Raw genomic sequence first — 22,591 nt, 5'->3', positions numbered from 1 at the left:
AGGGTATTCATGCCATTCTGAGAATTTGATTTCTTTATTAAAAAATTTCTTTTGATTTAGGACATGTCGTGGAAGAGAAAACACAGGAAATTGTGAATGGTAGATTATTTATGTAGCTAGACATTCATTTCATAATATTGCTTCTTTATTGCTAAATGAACTTATAAATGATTAATTGTGCTTATTTCAAAAGTTATGCAATCAAAATTAAAAGAATATGTATGTTTTATTATTTTGTAGTTCATCAATAACGATTTTGTAATGACTAATGTTGGATTGTTTGATCTGAGGATTGTTTGATCTGAGGAGTAAACATGTGTAAGTGTAAGTTATAGTTTTGCCTCAGTTTAATTCTGGTTAAGTGAACTATTGTTTAAAATCTAAACCTTGCTACTCAATGTGGTAAGAATTTTTTTATGAATTTATTATACAAGAGAGCAAACTTTACCTCAAACCTCTTTTGTAAGATTTTTCAAAAAATAATCTTATCATTTATTTTTAGCAATGAGGACATTGCTACATTTTAAATTTGGGAGTGTGCACGGTCCGAGATTAAACTTTTGAAATATTTTTATAATCCTGTAAGACGTCAAAATAATAAGGTGTTTTAACAAACGTTAATGTAAAGCAAAAAAGTGTTAACAATTGAAATTTTATTTAATTCTTTTATTCAATTAAAATAACAACTCCAATGTTGCTTCCTTTCGCTTAAAATAAGAAGCAAAACTTCAAAGTAAAGTTTGACTTGAGTAATAAAATGCGATAAGAGTTATAGTTGAGGAGAATAACATACTCATAGAGTGTCTATGATTTTCCACTTAACACCAATGCGAAAGTAAATAAAAAGTATTATTTGCCGAAAGGATTAAAAATTCTTTGAAAACTTTAGCCATTTCTAAAACTTGAAAGTAAGATTTTTGTGGAGAATGAACAAGGGTATTTTGAATATTAAGCTTGCCACCTTTTGATACTATATTTCCATAGTAAGAAGTACGTGATGAGAATAGAGTCTAAATAATGAATAAAACTAGCTCACATTTAGAGAAGTTTAGAAATACAAAAAGGAAGGTGAGTCTTTGAGGTGGAATTGTGCTTGGGGACAAGCAGTGATACAAAGTGATGCTTGAGGACAAACATTATTCTAAATTTGGAGTGTGATAGCTTGTAGAAATACAAATTATTATAGCCTCTTAGATAGAATAATAATACCAAAACGCGTAGGTTATGTTGTAAATTCATAAATATTTAGAAATACACTCTACAAAAGTCATCATGTATGTTTCACCCTATTTTTAGTGTCTGAACACAGAAATAGAAACAAAAGAAGAAACTAGTGAATTGCAGAGGAATTCGTGCAGAGGCTATAGGAGAAGAACTCATCTGACAAGTACAATTTCTACGTGAGGATCTATGTCATCACTCGAGGAAGGTTTACTAGAAGAAAAGAATGGTAGTTGGAGTTGATGCGACTTGACAAGACTGCAATCCACACTGACATGCTTAGAAGAATAGAAGTTTCCTGCCAAAAGTTGCTTATAAAAGGACTTCATCCCTACTAAAACAAAATGGTGCCTAAATGAGCAAAACCCTAGAGAGGGGCGGGAAGGAATAACCTTTCCACTGTTTGTAAAAGTGGTTTTTCTTCTTCTTCAATCAGCCTGTAAGTGAAAGCTTAGAGTCCGAGTAGAGAAGATTTCATCCCCTCTTTCCCCTAACTTGTAAAGGCATTTCTCTTTACTTTATGTTTTCATATTTCTTTGTAGTATATGATGTTCATATCGTACAGTGGTCTAAGACCTACATTATTTAATATATTACATGGTTATACCTTTTCAATCCAACATTCATTTACTATTCATCTATATGTATGTTATATTTATAGTTTATGTATGCAATAAGTTTTTGATAAGAAGTTTAACTTATAAATCTTATCGAATTAGTTGAACTATAATCATCACTTGGTTAGTGTATATCGCCTTGAGAGAGCATGTAGCAAGGATATGGCCAACAAGTGCAAGGAGGAGTTTAGAAACAAAATCTACCTTGGCGAGATAACTTTCATCGTGGGTGTTTGGTGTCGCGAGGTTGTCACCCTTAAAAGAGAAGTTCTATAAGCCTTGTAAGTAAATCCTTCTAGATAGATTTCACTTAACTCAACTTAGTCATTTGCATCCTGAATGATGAGCAAGTGTTGCGTTTGAGACATTGAGAGTTGCTTGCCTTAATCATAAGCTAGCTAACTAAGCTTTATCATGTCAAGGCAACCACATAGCTTAACCGCTCAGTAATGCGGAGACCTTCCTTCACTCTTTCTTAATACAAGGTAGTTCACAATTCCATCTCTCCTCCATTCTTATTCCCCTTTCACATAATCTCTTGTAGATAGTAGATATAGTTTAAACTTACCCTTTATACTATATAGATAGTGATTTTATACTGCCTGAATGAAGGGTGAACCTTAGAACTAAGTTTTGATATTAATTCTCCGTGTTCGATCCTAGATTACCTAGAAAACCTATTGTTTCGCTTATACTTGGGTAAGTAATAGGAAAAGTTGTACTCAACGAGGATTAGTAATTAAGCGATGAATAGAGACATAGTGAGCATCTCATATGAACGAGATATAGACATATAAAACACTGAACATCACACAGCTAAGTCTGGAATTTATACGACAAAATATCATTATCACTCTTATGACTATTGTACTTTACAGTAAAGTTTGCTAATTTTATCCCAACCCTCTATAATTCATAATTTTGTTTAATTGTTCATCCTCCTCCTAAATTCCTTCTAAAAGCTTACGCAACTACTTGTGTTAAAATTAAAAGTTGATTATCAATAAGTTTCAACTGTATTGTAATAAGTTACACATTCATCCCTTTGTGTTATTCTGCCCTCTACCGCTTCTGTTTGTAGAGCTTATGGTGTTTATTTTATACCCACACAATTGGGTTCTTATTTTTATCTATTCTTACTCCATTTTGGGTATTTTTTTATCTATATATTTTTCTGGACAAATTATAGATGCGATACAAAAGAGAGGCTAAGTTGGAGTTTCATCTGTGTCGAGTCATTGCTTAGAATTTCTTGAGCGATTCAATTGGTTTTAAGTTATCTTTGCTTTTCCAAGTTGGCTATTTAGGCAATTTATGGTAGGCAGTTATGAACTTTTTGTTTGGATAACCTTTATTACATCTTCTCTGCTTTCATAATTTTTCTTTTTTAAATGTAAAGGTAATATAATAAATGCAGCGGTGGAAATTTGAACTCGAAAAATCTTGTCCGTAGGTACATACGGGTGTCAGTTGATCTAAGCTCATATTGGCTCCGCTTTGATCATTGGTCATTGCTACAAAGAAAATTAGTCTAGGTGATTTTGGATATATGTTTAATGAATGTTTTAGTTTGTTCATGAAATCTAATGCTCATGATACCGTTTTTTATGTGACATCAACCACCATAGAGCAGTATAATGAGCTGATAAATAGATTGAACTAAAAAGTAAAAAAATTATGGCATATCACAGAAGTTTGTAGTTAAGAGAAATGTGGACTTAATTTCTCCTTCTTGCCTTTGTTCTTAGCAATAAGTATGGTGTAGGCGGACAGATGAACTTGTTGATGGGCCAAATGCTTCACACATAACACCTACTGCATTGGACTGATCGGAGGCGAGGTTGGAAGAGCTTTTCCAAGGGAGGCCATTCAATATATTCACTGCCCCTTACTAATGTTTTGCTAAGCTCAAAACCACAATGAAATAATTGGTTCATGTCTCAATTGTTGTCTTTCTACTTTGTCTGGTAAGAAGAAAAAACATCAAATTAATAGGTGGATGGTGAGTATGAGATTTCTGGGTTTTCTCGTAGTGAACAAGCTAATATCCTATATTTCCTTTTGGGTTTTCAGTCGATAGACTATTATTGTCTTAAATTGTATAAACAGTACTTTCAGTTTGTGGATTTCTGGAATTTTTTCAGCTTATTTTTTAACATGGTATTAGCTCTTTTATGGTTGTAACCAAATAAATAACTAACTTAGATCCTTTTTCCAATAATTTATGTGGTAATTTGTTTTCGTTGGGATTACATATATCGGTTCAGCTTGACTTCTCTCTCATAATTTATGTACTGCGTATTATGGAATGTGTTGCTACTATGATTCTTTTCTTTGTATCCATCAACAGTGAATTGTTTTTAATGTGTGGTAGGTTTGGTACTGAAAAGCAGAGGACAAGGGCCATAGACTTCGCCAGTTTAAAGTAAGTCCAATATAGAGTCCATAAAATGAAAAAAAAATTTCCTTTTCAGATCTTCAGCACCTAGCAATGGCAGTTCTGAAGTTTCCCCATCAAAAACAGAAAAACAAGATATCACAGGTCAGTCATTTGAAGGTCGAGTTAGGTAGTGGAACACTTTGGAAGATGGTTATACTTCACACCGCCATTTACACAGTAACTTGACATGTGATGAACCAATCCATTACTAGAAACTATTGAGAAACTATTGAGTGTGCGTTTAACTGATTATTTGCTCTGCATTTACAGTTCATGTATTATTAATAATGGTTGTTATATAAGGTCAAAATCCTCAATGTTTAATTACATAATCTTTCTTTTTCTGACTTCAAGTTGCAGGTACAGTTCTTCAATCTCCATGTTCAATGGGATCTTCCACTTTTTATTATTAAGCTGGTTCTCACTATCCATTTTACTAAATGGTTTCATCAAAATTTTTGTGAAGGTTTGAGAGTGGAAAACCAAGTATGGTGGTATAATTTGAAAGCAACTGCGTGCGTTCTTTGTGTGCTTCTTTTGATTGGACCCGTGAGATAAACACTTGATATTTTCAGTTGTAGTTAGAGTTGATATTACATTATGGGCGGTACTAGTGCCATGATCAACCTCAATGTTTTTTTTAGATTTTAGTTTTCTATGATATTTTGTTTGTTAACTTATGTTTTATAAATGTTGCTATTTTCTTGTCCTTAGTGCTTGACAATGGATGAGAAGAGATCGAGGGCTGTCATAGAGGGTTTTGTAGGTATGTGTGACTTATTTATAGGTATATATGTGTGATGTTAGGTGATTATGAATTTTGAAGGTAATTAGTTACTCGAAAGGATGTCGTCGTAAACTTGGTAATTCGTTAATTATTAGATTGTTTACTTTTAACTTTTGTTTTGTTAATGTGTCTTCTCTTGTCTAAGAAAGAAATAAAGAAAAATGGTGCCTTGTGGTTTAGCAAGATGTTGCACACTGTTCTTACATGATGAAGTAAATCTATATTACTTTAATCAAAGTTGACATGTACCCATACATGAAGCTGTGTGCATTCACTTTAAGAAAAGTTTGACAGCCTTTATAGTGCCTGAGATAATTTGTTTCTAAAAAGGGTATTGTAATTATAGTTTGGATTTGTAGTTGCCACTTGTTTCATCATGATCGAATGAGTTTTAAGGCTATTGTCAAGGTAAGAACATCTCTTTTCAGCATGAATAATGTTTTGTACTATGTATTATACGTTAATAAAGATTTGTTTGTACTATGTATTATACGTTAATAAAGATTTGTTTGTACTATGTACTATGTATTATACGTTAATAAAGATTTGTTTGTACTATGTACTATGTATTATACCATGAAGAAAGTTTATTTGTCTACTTGTTAAGAAAGTGAAATTTGTTTGACATGTACTTAATCAATGTTGACTAAGCTAGGTTCATTTTCGACAAATTTGAAGGTAGTTCATAATTTATCTTTTCGATTATTGTAAAACCTTTACCGACAATGTAATTTATATATTCTATTATCAATGATATAAAGATCTTTCTAAGCATATATGTGAATCATGTATTTTATTTTTTCACTGTAGTTAAAATGTCGAAATAAGTAAATATATGACAGAAAATATGTGTTGTGAAAAATAACGACACTAAACAAGTGTTGACATATAAGCATTTATTAAATAGGAACAGTGTCGTATAGCACATTTCTTGACAAGAATTATGTGTAATGAAATATTTAAATATGACACGAAATAAGTGTCGTGAATAATGAAAAAAATGACATTTTTTTATGTCGAGTTATAGATAAATGTGACACATTTAAAGCATAAATATAAGAGTATTAATGACATTATATTGGTGTCGAGTTATAGATAATGGTTACACATTTAAAACGATAATATAAGGGTATTGATGACAACATTTTGGTGTTGAGGTATAGATAATGATGTAATATTTATTACGTCAGCGTAAGGGTATCAATGACACAATCTTGGTGTCATCTAAGCATATTTAACGATACTTTTTCCGAAGTGTAGTGTCGTTAAATAGTTTAGGGTCTATTTGGTAACGCTTCCGTTTTTTGTTTCTGTTTCTTGTATTATAGGAAATAGATGTATTTGGTAACGTTTACTCTTTCACGTACCCAAAATTATTAGAAACATCTGTTTTTTTTACTCGAGAATTAGTGGGAATAATTAAAACTAGTTTTTCTATTCCATTCCCAAAAATTTCTCTTCGTTTCTATTTTCATCTTCAGTTTTTTACTTCTCTTCCTCACTTTCATTCTTCTTCACGATTTTTTATTCTCCATTGTTTTCTCTCTTCTCCGGCTACACCGTTTTCCAGCTAGGGTGTTCCTCTTTGGTGGCTCTCTGTTCCCTTTTGTTCTTCTTCAACCAGGGCGTTCCTCTCTGGTGGCTCTTCTCTCTTTTCATCGACTCTCATTTCTCTTTCACCTTCGTTCTTTGGCTAAAGATATGTATTTGTTCTTCGTTCCTCTTTCACCTCTGTTCCTCTATTTTTTGATTGATCTGTCTCCTGCCGATGTCCATCTCCCTTAAAATTAAGGTTTTCAGATTTTTTGCTGATGATTTTTTAGATTTGTTGTTGTTTGGATTGGATTCTTTGCATTCTTATTTTAGATCCTTTTGTGGAAATAAGATTGTGAAATAAGATTGTCAGACTGGAATACAAGAATCAAGATATTAAAATTTAATATATTACCAAAAATCCCAAGTAGTCGGCAAGTAATACAACAAATAGTTTGTGAAGGAAAAATTAGTTAAAGAAAGGTTTACTAGTTTAAGTTAAAAGGTTCAAAATTTGTAGTAGAATTAAGGTTCACTGTCGGATACTTCAATGGCGACTTAGAAGGTAAATGGTTTGAGCAAAAGATGAATGATTACACTGAGTTTCTCAAGAATTTTAGTCCAAAATCAGAGCCTAGTTGATTGCACAATATTTTATTTTAATCCCCCGATCTAAATCTCATAGAGCAAGCCATATAACACTTAAAAAGTTGAAAAACTTTCAGTAAAAGTGTTTTCCTTTCCTTTCCTTTCCTATCCTTTCATTTAACATTTCTTTTCTTTTACTATCCTTTCCTTTTTTTTCTTCACATGATAGTGATTTAACTGTGATTAGAAGTGTTTGTATATCAATCGCATATGGAGAAACCCATAATAATCTGTGTAATTATTAAACTATGAAATAATAATAAATATTCTACGATAGATTTAAGAGAGCCCTTTTGTTAGGTTTGTTTTGGTTCTGTTTGTAAATGCTCTGATAGGTTTTGAGAGCTGGATTGAATTCCAAAAAAAGTATATGGTATCTCGTTGTGTTGCCTTTTGAGTTATTTCTTTCCTTTGAGTCCATCGTTTGTTGGCAAAATAAAGAGTGGTATATGGTATCGTGTGCAAAAAGTATATGGTATCTTGTAATTTGTAAGTTGATAAATTATTTTGATAGTTTAATTTCAAATTCTTTCCAAGTTAGGGAGCGCGGGTTTTATCATGCAAACTTAAGCTATGAAAGCAGAGTTTTAGCGATAAGGAAATCTGGCAAGAAGGTATACACTAGGTGTTTCGGTTTTCCTTCAAGATAGAGTGAAAAGCTTCAATTGTAATTAGTAGGGTCCTGGGAAATATTGTAAACCGTCATTGTGTATATCTCAAATTCATTTAATAATAATTAAGCCATGCATTGAGAACAAATGGTCGATCTCTCCAACACCCTTAAGCTGTCCAATCATATTCTCCAGTGAACAAGTAAGCTTCAATTCCTTAGATTCTTTATTCTATTTTCCTTCGATTCTTTTCAAACAAATGGTCGAAGAAAAGTCTAGCAAGCAATCTAATAAACAAGAGGTGAGAAACATGGGGAGTTCATCTGAAAGAGATGGTCATGTGTCGGAGCAAGCCCAGGTTAACCCTTTACCGTACAATGAGGGTGCAACCTTGTCCTGTTCAAGTGAAATCTTTGGAATAGAGGGCTTTAATTCCTTCAACTTCAATGGAAGGGAAATACCCATAACCACCGATGACATTGAGGTTATGCTCGGTTTATTCCTTGAAGAAAACCAGAGAAGAGAAAGGTTAATGGAAGAAGCTGAAAAGAGACAAAAGGAAGATGATAAAAAAGCAAGGAAAGAGCAGCTAGATAAGGAGAGAGAAAAGAAAGAACAATTAGAAAAAAATGAAGAAGATAAAAATGGAAAATAAAGACAAAGAAAAAGGGAAAGAAATAGAGGGAGAGGAAGTATTAGAAAATGGAAGCGAGGAAGAACCCTCCTCGCCATTGGCTGAAACAGAGTATGGAAGGTTGGTAAAGGAAGCCTAGAAATAGAATGGAAAAAGTCAAGTCTGTGTTTGAAGAAAATTACCTTGAAACGCATTAATGCTTTCGTATTGTATTGCATGATCAATTCATTATGCAAAACACATCATTTTGTGCATCTTTATTGTTTTGTTTTTCTTTCTTTTATCTTTGTTATTTTATTTATTTATTTTCTTGAATTTTACTACTTTCATTTATCGCTTTCCTCTATTGCTTTCTTTACCGCTTTTTAGTTTAGTTTAGCTTAGAATGTTTTGTGCCTTTGGGGATATGTGGGAAGAGCATTACGAGGAACGAGATGAAAGTACAAGCGGGGATGTAAATAGGCAACAAGGTAGCAAAATTTTCCAACCCAAAATTTTGAATCGCCTAGGGGGAAATATGAGGCGTGTGAGGTTTACGAAGCATCATCATCATTCCAATAGTCATTTTGGTCTTCGAAAAGACTCATTGACCTTATGTCAGACTCATTAATTGATCTGACCTATGTAATGACGACTACCTCACTTAAAAATATAAAAGAAAAATCCCTCTAGACATCTTACAGAACCCTTAGACTTTCATGTGAAAATTTCTCTCTCAAACTCTAAGATCATATGAAAACTCATCAACTCACTATGAACTTCATCATTAACCTATCAAGTTCTACGACCGATCGACAAAAAAAAAAAAAAAAAAAAGTCACTCCACTTCACTCCAATTTTATCTCAAGAAAGGACGGTTCGTCCTAAGATTTGTCAGCCCAAAGATCAAAATTGTCCAAACACCACGAAAGTCCAACCTAAAAACACAAAATTGGGGGTTTTGGAAAGATCACCATTACACCACAAACGTATGAATCTTTATCTCACTCGCGCTCTGTTACACGTGATTTGGAGCAAGCTTAGAGACCTAAAGTTAGCGTCATGAACACTGATCTTGAAGTAGATGAATGGTTTAGGTGAGAAAAAAGCATTTATCAAGGGTTGACTTAGAGCCTAAGGTGAGTACAATGAGGCTTGATGATGATTAGCCAAGTTATAAACGCGTGAAGTATGGTGTCGATAAAGTAATTTTGGGAGTAGACAAGCCTAGTGAGACAAATGAGATTGAAGTGCTAGCCAAATACTTTGATCATGTGCCAAATACTTTGATCATGTGTAAGTTTCTCCAAGAGCTTGGTACAGAAGAAAAGAAGAAGAAAGAAGGAAAAATGAGAAACGAGTCCTATGAAAAGAAAGATAGACGATAAGAGAAGATGAGGAGAGAAGAAAAAGAGAATGTGTGAGCAAAATGCATATGATAGAGGAAGCAAGAAGAAACAAAGGAAAAGGTCACGAAGAGGACGACCGTCTTCACTAGGCGTTTAAGGAAAAGAAAAAAAAAACGTAGAGTCTCCGGTAGAGACTAGGATAAAATTGGTAGAAATCCAATTCGTCAAGCAAAAGAAAAATGAAGTGGTCACGGAACTGACCGAGCAAGTTGAAAGTGTGGCAACAAGAAGCAAGGTTGCCGAAAATAAGGAGGTTGACCGCTTGGAGGTTGTAGTGGGAATAATTAGGCAAAAAATTTGAAAGAATGAGTCTGTTAGAACCAAGGCTAATGTCTGACAAACAAGGGTTCATAGACGTTGTGCAACCTAAGAAGGGAAAGAACAATGCGAGGACATCCAGACATGAGGATGTTCGAGAAGGGATAAAAGCCCCGTGGCAGTGGAAGGTTCTACCGAACCATTGCTCAATTTAATTTGGGAATCCCAAAATACCAGTACATTGACAAAACTTAGAATCAAAATTCTAAATAAAAACTAAGCATGTTTTTTGTTTAAAAGATACAAAGAACTTACTTTCGTTGACGTCTCCAAATCTACAAACTACCAAATTGGGGACACCACCCGTCGAAAACCTTTCTATCATGTGGGATGAGATTGGTGGAACCAATTAGGATGGGAAAAAGTTTAGAGGTAGTTGAGAGAAACTCTTTCTCTTTTTGCATAGCAAAAGCCTTGATTTTTTTTTTCTTGATTAATTTCTTAAAAAAACTGTTTTCTTTTACATATTTAAAACTTTCTTTCCTTATTGGAATAGGGAAAGGAGTAGGAGAGAATCATAAGATCATATTATCAAATCCACTAATTAATTAACAATTAATCAATTTATTAATGATGAATTAAATCATATTTAATTAATATTTCATTCAAATCTTATTTGAATGAATAAATCTCTAATATCTTATAGATTTATATTAATATAATTAATTAAATCATATTTCATTAATATTTCATTAAGATCTTATTTGAATGATTATCTCTACAATATCTTATAAATTTAATTAAATAAAACTAAACTATTAATTAATTCTCCAATCAATTAATAGTTAAATTAAATATCTTATTTAATTTAAATTAAATTTGAATCATATTCAGATATAAGTTTCTCCTAACCAATAATTTTAATATGAATCTAATTCACATTAAATTAATATTTGAACTCATTCAAACAATTGATCACTCATAAATTAATTTTGAATCATATCCAAAATTAAATTTATATAATAAAGTTTGATAAACTTTATACCATAATGTATCACTATACATTAAACTAATTCCCAAAGTAAATTCGAACATTTCAAATTACAACCAATATAAATAAATTTTCTTACCCTTTATGAGCTAGGAATGGGACCTAATTGACCTACAAATCAGAAACTACAACGATATGAGATTAATTGGCTAAACTCATGAATCACATTAATCAATATTCGTTAACTGTGTGTACACTCCACTAAAGACTCACAACTGAACTCTTCTCACTGTAGATATATTTTTGTGTCCACAGTATAGACAAATAATAGTAAGTTAGTCATTTACGAGTGTCCGTAACACCAACTAGGTCAATTTACCGTTTTACCCCTAGGTTACCTCTAATCTTAAATACCAATGCACCTTTAATGAACATCTTATCTGTGATCCTACCAATAAACAAAAACTCCTCTCGTGCCATAAAGAGGGTAGGACCTTTTGTTCAAGACCTGGAGACACCATTTAAGAGAACACTCATCTACTTACCCTAAAGTAGGGAAAGAGTGAATTCCATCTTATGTAATTACGTTCCCAGCTCCCCACTTGGTCTTGTCCCAAAAATGATAAGCTTATTGAGTTGACGATCTAACCACTCTCACCTGTAAAAATCAAAGGACAATCCCTTACGAATAGGAGTTCATAATACACTTAGGATTAAGACTAAGTTACCTAGGTCATCCTAGTAAAATAAAATCCTAACTAGTTAAAGGAGTTAATTTAGTGGTTACTATTTTGTGGTTCGGTCTTATGCAAACTCATTGCATAGGATACCTTCATTTGCATGTCAACTATACGAACGTGTTGGATCATTGCAGGCTCATTGGTCCATTCAGACCCCTCACCTCTTGGTAGAGATGAAGTTCTTTTATAGGCATTTTTTCGACAGAAAATTTCCATCTAGTGAATCTTTCTCATGTTCTGATTATTTCAGCCTTGATAGCAGACTTATCACGTCACATTCATCTTCAACTACCATTCTTGTCATCTAGTGAATCTTTCTCATGTAATGATGTGGTTCCTCGCCTAGATGTGTTAGTCGCCAAATGAGTTCCTATCGTGTAGCCTTTACGTGAGAAATTATACGTTTTGATTCTCTTCTTGTGTGTTTTGACCTCAATATTCTGATAAAAGAGGCTATAATAACATGTATTTATACACATTATCACTATCTTCATGAGAACCACATTTGGCATAGAAATAAGCTACACGATGGAAATGTGGAGCATAGGGCTCCGCCGGTGGTAATGAATGTGCATAAAATCTTGGAACAAGTAGATTTGTAGGAGTTTCCAGTTATAAGCAAACATCTTTCATTAAAAGATAAGAAAAGAAAGAGAGCTCTTAATTGGACTAAGAGAAGTATTTTCTTCGAACTTCCTTACTAGTCGATACTATTATTACATCACAAACTTGTTGTAATGCATACTGAAAAGAATGTTTGTGACAACTTGGTTGATACATTATTGAATATTGAAGAAAAAACAAAGGATACTGCAAATGCTCGATTAGACCTACCATATTGGAAAATAAGAAAGGATTTACACGTAATAGAATTTAGTAACAGATTGGTGAAGCTACATGCGAGTTACACGTTGACTAGCAGCGAGTGAGTTGTGTTTTGCAAGTACTTGAAATTAATTAAGTTTTTTGATGTATTCATTTCTAATATATCACGTTGTGTGAATGACAGAGATGGAAAAATGTCAAGTCTCAAAACACACGACTGTCATGTTTTGCTACATTGACTTCCATTTATAGGTGTTCGATCATACTTACCAAACAATGTGTACATTGTTGTTACTAAACTGTGTAGTTTTTTTCGTGACTTATGTGCAAGAACAAAAGAGTAAGCGATTTGGACTAATTGCAAGCAGATATCATAATCATACTTTGCAAATTGGAAAGAATATTCCCACCTACCTTCTTCGACGTAATGATGTATCTTGCCCTTCACCTACCATATGAAATCAAGGTTGCTGGTCTGGTTTCTTACAACTAAATGTATCTCGTTGAAAGAAGTCTCCACACATTAAAATATGTTGTTAGGATTAAAGCATGTTCTGAGGGGTCTATTGCAGAAGCATATCTGATGAATGAATCAGAGACATTTTGTTCAAGGTATTTAAGTGGGATTGAGACTTGATTCACTAGAGATGAACGAAATGATGATAGAATTCCAAATGACGAGGTGATTGGTGAGCTCGAAGTGTTAAAAAAACAGGTATATAGTTTCACACCCCCTCCTAGGTCACCTGCTTTGGATCCAAAAGGTGGGTGATGTCAACTGAAATTATGTACCTTTGAAAAATTTTCAGCTGACTCTTAACATGAAAACATAAAACATTTGCTAGCAAAAGTTCTTAAAATTAGAAATACTTTAAAAACTGTAGTGTAACCCATTTGGAAATAACTTTTGTAGATACCAAGTAAAGTATATAAGACATAGAATATCAATTTCATAAAACATAATCATACTTTTAATAAATCCTTCATTTCTTAATTGAAAACTAAATTGGCTTGGTAGTAGTAAGTTTAGCTCACGGAGATTCACAATATGTACCTGGAAAGAAGGAAAACATTTTGAAAGAGTATGTCGAAAGACTTAGTGAGCAACAGTTTAATAAAACAAGTTTTCACAAACAATTTAACATAAAAATGAAGCTTAAATAACATTTATCAATAAGCAGTCACTTCATAACATGAAACTTGAAACATTGAACTTTTGCATAGCTTTTAGAAGAAAATGATCAATAGCCCAAGATAGTATTAAACCTCTTTGTTCTAAGACGAAAAAGTCGATAGAAAACAACTTTCACTGTAATCCTCCTCCTTAAGACATAATAAATATACTCGTCCTGATGGCCCATAAACTATAGGCTCGTCAACTCTACCATCAGTGTGAAGTTATACAATAGGTCTCATGGAAAATCCTTAAACATTTCCTTTGCTTTCATAATATGTCAATAAATCATGGAAACATGGCATAGCCTTGAGAAATCAGTTCAATAAACATTTATTAACTATATCTTTCAACAATAACTTGGAAATCATGCTTTATTAATCACTTTCAAATCATTGTGTCACTCACAAGCTATTGCTTATGTACGTTGAAACCATATTTAATAAGTAGCTTTCAAATTAATGTGTTACTCACAGTACTTAAAAGAATCATTGGTCGGTATATTCTTCTAAAGCGTCCTTGATTTGAAAAACAATGTAGATTTAATCCTTTAGATATAAAAATATCCAAAACATTTCCTTAAAATTTCTAAAAATATCAAAAGAACCCAAAAATGGCCCTTCGGTGCTCATTGACGTGGTGGCTAGGGTTTGGCGCATGAATGGAATAGAGGCTTTGTTGTGTGCTAACCTTACTGAGGTGGGTCACACGCCACGTGCTAACCTCATAGTCAGGGGAGCCACACACGTTCTAGTCGTGACCTAGCGTGTCCATTGCATGCCTTGCACGCGTTGTGGTGCTTGCGTAGCCCTACACCCTAACCACTTCTTGCAAGGTCATGTGTGTAGCCTGAGTGCATCCCTGCCAAAATAACCTCTATGAAATAAAATCATGCCCATCTCTCCTAGACATACATGACATCGACCATTACCCATAACTTTATTTTTATATAGAAATCATGACCCAAATTTGAAAAATCATAACTTAAAATTCACAACTCTTTTAGAAACAATTTCTTCTATAAAGTTAATTAGATGAGCTTTGTAGCTCTTGTGGAGTCCACCTTGCTCGTATTCACCTGAAAACTGACCTTCTCTTCTTTGCTTGGTCAAAACGCCTAGCTTCTCGCCTCCAATTTTAATAGAACCCTTCCAATATAAGTCCAAAACGTCCAACTAACCTCTATGGCCACAAGCCTTTCTTGCCCAATGTCATCTTGCTTAACCAACTCGCCTATTAACCTCTTAATCCATCATCTCGTGTAGCAAATTTTGCTTGCATATTACACTTGAATGCTCATCAACTTCCTTAGAGGTTACTTATAAGCACTTCGGCCACCCACCTAACCTCTAAACGCTTTGGTCCTTCCTTTGACATTTAGCCAATTTTCCAACTTTTCGCTTAATATTTAAACATGAAACCTTAATACTTTTCCAAGAATTTTCACTTTCTTTTCTTTCAAGTCTCATTTTCTCAAGGCTTTAACAAGTTTACAAAAGTCTTAGAAATTTGGGGTTTCACATGTAGCGTACATGAATTTGATAACGTCAAGGACTAACTTCTTTGAGAATTTTATATATAATCATTTACACGTGGATTTCAAGTTATAGAAATGCGTGAGAGAGAAAATCTTTGTCATGATTTCTTCTCACTTGCTATGGGAACTTCACTCTACGTTCGATCTTATAGTAGATGCATTGTTGGTGGGGTGAGATTTCACACGATAAAGTGTGATTTCTAACGCACTACACAACACAGGGGAGGCATGGTAATTAGTGAAAGTAGTGGCAGTGGAAGTGGAAGTGGCGACAACAATTGCTATAGTATTTTAGATGAAGTGTTGGACGTTCAATATCTGATGGAGCAACGTGTTTGGCTATTTAAGTGTAGGTGGTTTGACATCGACAACAACAAAAGTCATAGGTCACACGTGGAATTATGATACAAATCAATCAACACTTCCATTTTTGGTTCGTCGAGGAACTGGTCATTCTCGCAACGCAGGGACATCAAGTATTTTACCTAGAAGACCCAAAAAATGGTACCAATTGGAAATTTTTTCAAGTGGTCCAAAATAAACGTATTAGGGACGTGCCCAAAGTAGAGGATGTTGAGAATGAGCAACCAAATGTACTGGAAGTCATTGTCGGACATCATGTGGATGAACATATTGAGGATAACACTCTGTGCAGACCTGATATTGATTCTGCAGTGGTTGGAAGAACGGTTGTGCGTCATGTCGTTAACGACTTCATAGACGATGACGATAAACAATTGTCACAAAAAAGCGGATCAAGTGAAGAAGAATAATAATAACGAATCATGTATCCATATATTTCACTATTTTATATATTTAGTTTAAGGCACTCGTATTTGTTTAATTAATTTTAGTTTTTATGTTCACAGGTACTATGTTATCATTCCCAAGCAGTTTTAAGGAGACTGATGCTTTGTTTCCTGAGTTCGACGACAAGTTCAATAATGCAGAAGGATCGTTCTTAGAGGGAGACACTTCAAATTAGTCTCGGTACTTTAATTTGATTATAATTGCGAACACATATTGTAGTTTTGTTTTTTTTTATCGTATTTTGATTTTTTTAAGTAGATGCTTAACCCTCTCCGACCCCTATGAGACGTTAACAATCCCAAAACTTGAAGTTGGATAGGTACGTTCATAAGCATGGCAAGATTTTGATTACCATAGCCTCAGAAGTGGAGAAACCAATATCTCTACATGGTGTTCGGTTCAGCAACACCATTGATGTGTGTGAGAGGTACATTTCTAGTTTGTTGGCTTAAATGTGCTGATGTTCGATCAGAATATATTGAGGTCGTCAAGGGTGCTCTACAGATAACTTTAGTAATTAATTCATTTATATTTTAAGCGTACATACATATAAACCAATCTAATACGTATGTGATTTACTTTGTAGCGCTATTTCATGCTTGATTTCGACGATCAACCACTTACTAGATTTTTTAAGAATCAAATGCTCACATCTTTCAAGGAGTTTAGGGGAGATTGTCATAGATATTTCAAAAAGTACAGTGACCCTGAACAGGCACGTGCCAACCCATTGCACAGATTGGTGGGACGTCTAGAAGATTGGCATTTCTTGTGCGATCATTATTTGAGCCAAGCATTTAAGATGAGTTTACATATTGCAAGGTTACATTACTTCATTTAAGTTTTTGTATGCATGTATAACTTTAAAAAATGTTTGCATGCAAGAGCAATCAAGGGCGAACAATATCACACCCTGCCTCGGGCATTCGCTTGCTCGTCCCAAGACGTGGCATGATGTCAGCCAAAGTCGTTTGCCTCCAAAACAACCTCAATTGAAACATGTCTTGAAAACATGAAACATTCAACAACTTGAAGTACCTAAAATCGTAGTGTGAACTCCTTGAAATTCTTTTTATTGAAACCAAGTGAAAAATATATCAAACGTAAAAGTATAAACTCTTGAATAACAACAATAATATTTTAAAATAAAACAATTCCTTTTATGATTGAAAACCAAGTTGTCCTAGCAGTCGTTTGTTTAGCACGCATAGATCCACAATCTGTACCTGGAAAGTGGGAAAACATTTTTGAAAGGGTAAATCGAAAAACCTAGTGAGCAACGATTTTTAGAAAATAGGTTTTCATAAATATTTTTAAAATATAATCGAAACTTAAATACATTTACTAGTAAATCATCATTTGATAACATGAAACTTGAAACATTGAAATGTTTGTATTTTCGAAGACAATCCTCCATAACCATGGGCAGTATGTACCCCTTCGTCTAAAGATGGGAATGTCAATGGGAAGCTATCCCCCTCCTTTAAGGCATAAAAATATATACCTATCCTAAATGACCCATAGTGAAAAATAGGTTCGTCAACTGTACCATCAGTATGAAGTTAACCACATGTATACAATAATTCTCATGATATATTCAGGCATGGATAAAAACATTTGAAAATATTGAAATATTTTCTTGATCATGAAATCATAACGTAACTTGAAACAATAGCTTGGAATCATGTTCATAAATCGTTGTACAGGCTATTGCTTGTAAAGCTTGAAAACATGTTTAGCAAACACTTTAGAAATCATGGTGTTACTTACAAGCTATTGCTTGTAGAGCTTGAAAACATGTTAAAATCATTTTGAAATCGATGTATTACTTACAATACTTTTATGTATCCTCCGTCATAAATTCCTCTTGAGCCTCCTTGGTCTAAAAAATTTATATTTATTCCTTATTTAGTCCCTTGAACATGAAAATATCCCAAACTTCCCTTAAATATTCCCAAAATAACCTCTATAACATAACAATTTCACCCATCTCGCCTAATTTCTCGTCCATAATACATTATCCAACTTAGAAAAATTATAACTTAAACTCCATAACTCTTTTGATATATAAAACTTTATTCTACAAAGTTTCTCTAAAATGTCTTAAGTTCCTTACCTCAAAATATCATAGCAAAATTCCAAACGATGAGTTCTATAGCCTTTTGAGAGTGCACCTTCCTCAGATTCAAGATTAACACGAGAGTTGACCTTATCGCCTTTCCTTAACAAAAACACCAATCTTCTCGGATCCAAAACGCCCAATAGCCTTCCTCAACAAACTAGGCACAATTTATGAGCTTTTGAGACTAATTTGAGTAAATTTGATCTAGTGAGTTGTGAGAAATCCTTTATTGAAGTTGCCTACTTAAAGGAATCCTTGCATGAAAATATGTTGACACTTCAACCTTGATTAAACTTACCACTTAAGCTCCTAATTACATGTTTGTTGGAATTTATGTCATAAAACTCGTAGTTTGTAACTCATATTCTATTCAATAAAGTTGTTATTGATACTATAATCTTAAAGCCAATAAACTAATGACCCGGGGTTATTATTGAGTAAACTTTAATTTTATGTAGAGAGACATAAATGTGGATTAAGTTTCAGTATATAGCCTAATTAGTCTATAGTATACGAATACGGTTGGACACCATTTTCTGGGGACATTATGGATGCGATCCAAATGTGATCCTGAATTGTTCATATAGAGACATGAAAGTGGGGGCATCCTATGTAAAAAGTTTACATAAGACTGGAACCATGAAATAGTCGCTTTTAGGTTATAACACTATTGACTTTAATAAATTCGACTATTTCGTTTATAGATATCAAATGTAACTTAATCTTAATCCTGAACTAACTATGAACTTATGTTCACATAAAATTATCCTTAGATCTGCATAGGTGAGGGCAGCTCAATGACACCCTATGTCCCTAGCTATCCACCTGCAAGATAAAATTCACTCATACCCTCTGTAGGGATAGTAGATAGGTTGTTCCCTTAAGGATTGAATCCAAGTCTTGAACAAAGGGTTCCACCCTCTCATTGGCTCGAGAGGGATTTAGTGTATAGGTTGGACCGAAAGCCAATTGTTAAAGAGTGGATCAGTTGGACTTAAGGATCAATATGTAGTCTCAAGGGTAAAATAATACTTTGACCCAACCGAGATTATGAACAATATGTGAAGGATTAACTTACTTATCATGGTTATATCATATGGATGCAAGTATGTCTATAGTGAGGGAAGTGCAACTACGGAACTTTAGTGGAATGACCTGTTAGTTCACGAAGGTTGATTAACTCGGCCTAAAAGAGTTTAGCCAAATAATCTCAGATCGTTGGAGCCCATGATCTATATGTTCATTAGGTTCTTTTGCTAGCTCACAAGGAATCAACTTAGAACAATATGATGAAATAATTTGAGTTGTTCGAATTAGGTAAAGAGGGAGTAACCGACGAATAAATTTGATATAGCTGTTGGTTATAAGCTTCTAATAGAGCGTCATATCTAAATGTTGTTGGTCAAAATTAGTTAAGATGGACAAAATGGTAAAAAGTCAAAATGTTGACTGTGGACTTGAAAATGTCAAACTTTGAATTTGATTTAAAATGTTAAATTACCATACTGTCTTTAGTCTAATTTAAATAATAACAATTGTTGAGATTTGACAAACTTATCACTTGCATGCGGCATGAAAGTGGCTTACTGCATGCAAGACACCTACCCCACTTAGCTAAGTAGTTTGCTTGTAAAAGTTTCTTTTGCAAAGATGATAGGACTCTTGTGTTTGAGAAATGCAAGAATTCATTTTGTAATTGAGAATTTCAAAATAAACCAAGGACATTTTTTTTCTCTCAACAACAAAAAGATCTAATAGTTAGGTTCCTCTAAAAGGATATCATTTCTCTCTATTTTTTCTTCCACCATTCAAGTCCCACAACTCGGTTCCAAGTCCAGAGAATAGCAGATCAACTCTAGGGATAGTCTCAGCTTCGAGTTCGTGAGGAGATTTTGAAGAGATTACAAGAAAAGAAAAGCATCATAGGTGAGTTTTCTTTTAACCCTATCATTGTTTCAATTAGGGTTGTTATGCATGTTGATTAATAAATTTGTTTAGTTGGAATTAGAGTAAAGTTTGATCCTTATTCCACTGTGCATGTCTACCGTTTCCATCAACCTCAAGCTTCACCTTCACATCAAAATGCATGTGAACATGATTAAGATACTTGGATTATTTCTTAAACCGTTTACTATAAACATGTCACATAGTTGTCAAAAATTCAAAGCTAGCCTCCATGACCATCTCGCCTAATTCCTTAGCCAAACTACCTAACCCAACTTAGAAAAATCATAACTTAAAATACATAACTCTTTTGACAAACCGTTCTTCAACAAAGTTGCTCTACAATTTCTTAACTTCCTCACCACAAAATTTTAGAGAAAAAAAGCAAAAAAGATGAGTTATGTAGCCTTCTGGGAGTGCATTTTGCTCAGATTCACTCGAGAACTGACCTTCTCACCTTATTTTATCTAAAATGACAACTTTCATGTATCTAAAATGTCCATCAGCCTTTATTAACAAACTAGACACAATTTCTTAACTTTCAAAATTAATTTGAGTGAAAATGCCTGAGTGAGTTGTGAGAAACTCCTTGCTAAAGTTAGCTAAAACTCCTAACCTCTATTTCTAACCTTTATAGCCATTTCGCGAAGCCAACCCAAAATGCATAGACACATCTCTAAGATGCTAGAGGTTATTTCCTTCCCTTGGCTGCCCAATGCTAACCTCTAAACGCCAAATGTGCTATTCTTTGATATCTAGCCAATATTTCCTGAATTTCCTTAACTTTGACTTAAGCCTAAATTTTAACCTTTCCAAAGAATTTAAGATCCTTAATCCCTTAAATCTCATTTTCACTTATCCTTAATAAATTCCAAACATCCAAAAATTTAGAATTTCACAAACAAGGTTGCTAGATAGAAGGAGACTTACAACCATAGTAGCGGGTCCAAGTTGTTTTTACAATGAGAACACGGGCTTGCTGAACAATGAGGTCAGCTAGTCGACCGTGTGGAGTTGTTTAGAGAAACACACGTTGGGAGTGGCTAGTTCATTTTCAAGCGGCTGCAGATGTGCATGTAAGTTTATGCGATACTTTTTGTCTAATTTTGTACTTTTATTTATGAATTCATAACTTAATTAACAAATTTGTTGCAGAATCAAATGGTGGAACTCCAGTCCCAGCCCACATTAGATGATTCTCAACCACTCTCTTTCGGACGAGATATGCAAGACCGTTTTGGGTAGACGACCAAGCTACTACAAAGGTTTTGGTTGGGATCCCAAGCCCAAGTCCCGCAAGGCTAGTGCTTAACAAACACATTTGTAACATAACAATTGTTACAATTTTTATGTGATAAATTTGTACAGATTTGTTCCTATAACATACAGATTTGTTATGTAGTTCCCATAACATACAGATTTGTTCTTGTTCCTTAGGCCGCTAGAATTTGTACGCTCCTTTCAACGCATAAGCCAACTTATTATCACCATGTAGTCCATACACCCTCATGGTGGCCTTGACTCTTTATGTGCACATAAAAGTTAGCATCATCTCAAGGAATCAACTAATGGTTTGAAAATCATTTCATAGCATTGAAATCGTAATCATCAAATCAAGCTTTAACATTATAAATCATGCTTGAACACATAAACTTTTCATAGAAATTTCTTTTTGAAACACTTTCTCATTTGAAATCATCTTTCAAAATAGTAAAGTAGAATCACAAAACTTTTAAGAAGAAAACCACTCACCACACTTTAAGAAAAATACTCCTCTTCCTTCTTTTCTTCTGGAGCCTTCCCGCGGAACAAACCGTCGTACTTAACATTTTGTTTTTCTTCGTCGTACTTAACATTTTGTTTTTCTTCTTCTCACCAAAGCAAAACAACAGCATTTTAGCACTTTTTTTTAATAATTTTTTTTTGTGCTTACTTAATGACCAATTCCACTATTTATAGAGCCCTTAAACTATCGTAGTCGTGCTCGAACTCTTCTCAGTTTTTCAGCTCCTGCTTAAAACTTTACACGTGTAAATTTAATACTCAACCCAGTCGGGCTTTAACTTTGTAATCTTACATGTTAACCCCTGTAAAATCAGATTTGACATTTCTTCGTCAGACCTTACTTCTTGCCTAACCCCATACCACAAATAACTTTAACCATTTCATACTTCTCGCGAATAACCTAATTGCATGGTTATATTTTTACTACAAGAAATTTTCTTCGATAACTAACCAACTTTTACTCGCTGAGAACACTTATCGCAAACTTAAACTTCAAGGCTTCCTCGCAGACTTCTTCATCACAAAA

General features: G+C 33.8%; 1 long non-coding RNA gene across 2 annotated transcripts; it reads left to right on the top strand.

Annotated features, from left to right (window-relative positions):
• The first annotated feature begins 6,434 nt into the window (after positions 1-6,434).
• LOC105434899 lies at positions 6,435-21,783 on the top strand. 2 transcript variants are annotated; one of them, XR_969006.2, is made up of 5 exons: positions 6,435-6,703; positions 16,274-16,394; positions 16,534-16,641; positions 16,801-21,356; positions 21,436-21,783. It is a non-coding gene; the product is annotated as an uncharacterized LOC105434899 (long non-coding RNA). The 2 variants fall into 2 exon arrangements; XR_004215673.1 differs by having other exon boundaries at positions 16,526-16,641.
• Positions 21,784-22,591: the final 808 nt, after the last annotated feature.

The sequence above is a fragment of the Cucumis sativus genome, chromosome 3, assembly GCF_000004075.3.
Source record: "Cucumis sativus cultivar 9930 chromosome 3, Cucumber_9930_V3, whole genome shotgun sequence".
Lineage (NCBI taxonomy): Eukaryota > Viridiplantae > Streptophyta > Magnoliopsida > Cucurbitales > Cucurbitaceae > Cucumis > Cucumis sativus.
This window is presented reverse-complemented; position numbering and strand designations above follow the sequence as displayed.